General features: G+C 42.9%; 1 protein-coding gene across 1 annotated transcript in view; it reads right to left on the bottom strand.

The window, feature by feature from the left end:
- Window positions 1-3,652, bottom strand: part of Cipc (CLOCK interacting pacemaker) — an 18,646-nt gene that overhangs the window by 12,685 nt on the left and 2,309 nt on the right. The window lies entirely within an intron of this gene.

Below are 3,652 nucleotides of genomic sequence, written 5' to 3'. Positions count from 1 at the left end.
CACACTCACACAGAGATACATACACACACATACACACGCACACACAGATACACACACACACATACACACGCACAACACAGATACATACACACACAGATACATACACACACACACACACACACAGAGATACATACACACACAAACATTACTTCAAAAGCCTTTTTTACACTTATTTTATTGGTTTATTTTTGTGTGAACACATACATGTGTATGAGCACACATGTGCTGTGATTCACGTGTAGAGGTCAGAGGACAACTGACAGGAGTTGGTCATATCCTTCCACCTCATAGGTCCTGTCAGCAGGTAAGCACCTTTACCTGTTATCTCTGTGGCCCCATCCACCACTTTTTTTAATGATTTGTTTTTATTTTCCGTGCACTGGTGTCTCCCCTGTATGTCTGTCTGTGTGAAGGTGTCAGATTCCAGGTCTCTGGAAGAGGGCTCTTACACCCTGAGCCATCTCTCTACCCTCTATATGCTTTTTGACTTAAATAATACAACAAACAAACAAACAAAACAAAACCAACAACAACAAAACCATTTACAGGCCTGAAGGTACAGTTCAGTGGTACAGCACTTACTTGGTATGTTTAAAGCCTAAGTTTGATCCCCAGCATGACCACATAAAAGCAAAAACTTTTATGTACACACAAAGTATTTTAAAAGTGCTTACTCAGGAAGATTTGTGAGAGGAGGTAACTGGGAAGGGGCAGTAGCGGGCAATAAAGTGAAAAAGTAAAATAATTTTAAAAAAGTTTTTAAAATGTAAAAAGCGCTTACAAGGGGTGGGCTAGAAAGATGGCTCAACAGGAGCACTTGGCAATCTTCCAGAAAACTCAGGGTTGAGTCCTAGCACACACATGGTGTCTCTCAACAATTCGAGCCCTAGAGGATATGATGGCCTCTGTGGCCTCTGTGAGCACTAGGCACACAAGTGGTACACAGACATACATGCAAACAAAACACCCCCACACATAAATAAAAAATTTTAAATGTAACTATTTATAGTCCATAAAGATATATAACATTTACTGCTGTTAATATTACTCTTGAGCTTCACAATACCCTCCAAAGCTGTGATCCCATTTTGTAATGGAAGAAGTAAGGCTCAGATACATGACATGCAGACATTCAGAAACATTTATTAAAAAAAAAAAAAAATGTATCGAGTGCTTCCTATAAATTGGCCATTGTACTAGACTGAGGATTCAGAGAGCAGAAGAATTTGTGTTTGTGTGCTTCCTGGAGCTTGTGACCTAGAGAGAAAACAATAGATACTAACTAAGTGTCATATACCTCATGATTGCTTTGACAGGCTATGAAGGTGTGAAGCTAATTGTCTGGGGCAGCAGAAAGTGCTGTGGCTGGATCTGGAAGATCAGGAGTTAGCACACACATTAGTGAGGTCAAAGGCCATTGGTAGGCTGTGCAGTGTGTTCCAAGCCAATGTGAAGGCTGAAGGGAGAAAGAACTTGGTATACTCAGAAGGAAAATGGCCAGGGAGGTCAGAGCAGAATGTGGTGCACGGACAACGGGAGTGGGGGAAGAGAAGGGAGAGCAGGAGGCTGAGGCAGGTAGATTTCTGAGTTCGAGGCCAGCCTGGTCTACAAAGTGAGTTCCAGGACAGCCAGAGCTACATAGAGAAACCCTGTCTCGAAAAACCAAAAAAAAAAAAAAAAAACAAAAAACGACTGGATGTTAACTAAGGAGCAGTGGGAGTGGTGGCACTTGCCCAGCACTCAGGGGGCAAAATCTGGCAGATCTCTGAGTTTGAGGCCAACCTGGTCTATATAGTGACTAGCTTTGGGTCAGTCAGGGCTAACTAGCAAGATCCTGTCTTAAAAACAAGGGCCAGTTCAGGGGTAAGAAAAGAGGCTACCACCAAGGAAAACAATAATGACGAAACTGGATAGAAGTAGAAAAGTCCAGAAATTACTGAATTCACAATTCACTCATGACTCAGGTGCCCTGAGTAAAACCACATACTTCAGCTAAGTGGCACGGTCCCTGGAACATCCCCAAGTGCCACACCTGAACATTACTGCTAGTTCTGGACCTTGTGAGAAACACTGGAGCAAAGACTCATGGTACAATGAGCAGGAGACACATGAGCCCATGCACTCTTGAGCAACCTCTTGCTCACATGCTTATAGACACTTGCAGTGGACTAAAGGGATGCAAACTGATCTGAAAGGGAGGAAACTCTAAACTTGACTCCAAGTAAAAGTCATTTTGCTTCACATCTAACTCATTTACAGTCTGTCAACCTCGTCCAGTTCATATCATGGGACTCTCCCACCAGTCACATGCTTAACCCTCCACAAGCAATGATAAACAATGACACTGCCACATCCTACAGAGCACCATGCAAAGCAACGTCTCTTTGTTTGACAGCTATGATGTTTGATAGCCTAGATGATCCAGTTTAAAAAGCAGATGGAAATGTAAAGCTGTATCTCTAATTAAAGCAGGATCCTTTTGTATGAAACCTGACAAATGTGCACAGTGTAATTTTCCTAAAAGAATACTGTGTGAACGTGAATAGAGTCTTCTTTAAAATGAAACTAGAAGTAGCTTCCGGATGGTGTTCAGACCACTGAGGGTCTGACCTGCCGTTGATTCAGATTAGAAGGGCAGGTCATGGCAATTGCAACTAAGAATCTGAGAAAATGTCACAACATCTTACTAAACAGAGCACTTTACAGGCATTTTAGAGAAAGCATCCCAATTTAGTATCTATGATCCTGTCACAAGACTATGAAGAGTTTTTAAGATGTTAGCTATTAAAATGCACTCAGTGGAGCTTCAGAAAAACACTTAAGAGATTTACTCTGGGTCACAGGGAATTTATAGAATATTGACTGCAGAATCAAAACACTAAAACTTTGACAAACCCGTTAAATTCTAAAACTTTTTATCCTGGCGAATTGGTGGCATTTTGGAAGAAAAACAAAGCCCACACAGCTGACTCTGAAATGGTAAAGTGTCTATTTTAGATGCAAAAAGATTAAAAATATGAGAGTCTCTGTTTTTGATATAGTGTTCCAGCCGAGGAGGCCCATGTGAGAAGAACAGAGAGCTACACACACCTCTCTTCTCTTGGAGGAAGTGGGCTCACATGCAGCACACCAGAGGAAGCCCTGGGCAGAAAAACAGAGATGTGGTATTTCCCACCAGCACACCTTAAGACAGTGTATAGTAAGATCCATCATGGGAAATTAGTCAAAGCTCACATAAACTGGTAGAGGATGACATCTCGGAAGTGTGCTTCATGGCACTGGTTGCTCACTTCCGTTTCTCACTTCCTATATTAGAGCTATCATTTGTCTCTAGAACAGTGGTTCTCAATCTGTGGATCGCTAACCCTTTGTGGGTCAGAAGACCTTTCACAGGAGCCACATTAAGAGTGCCGTGGTGGTGCACACCTTTAATCCCAGCACTCGGGAGGCAGAGACAGGCGGATTTCTGAGTTTGAGGCCAGCCTGGTCTACAAAGTGAGCTCCAGGACAGCCAGGGCTGTACAGAGAAACCCTTTCTTGAAAAACCAAATAGAGCCGGGCCTGGTGGCACAGGCCTTTAATCCCAGCACTCGGGAGGCAGAGGCAGGCGGATTTCTGAGTTCGAGGCCAGCCTGGTCTACCAAGTGAGTTC

The sequence above is a fragment of the Mus pahari genome, chromosome 7, assembly GCF_900095145.1.
Source record: "Mus pahari chromosome 7, PAHARI_EIJ_v1.1, whole genome shotgun sequence".
In the NCBI taxonomy this organism is placed as follows: Eukaryota; Metazoa; Chordata; class Mammalia; order Rodentia; family Muridae; genus Mus; species Mus pahari.
Note: the sequence above shows the minus strand (reverse complement) of the source record. Positions and strands in the feature narration are given on the sequence as shown.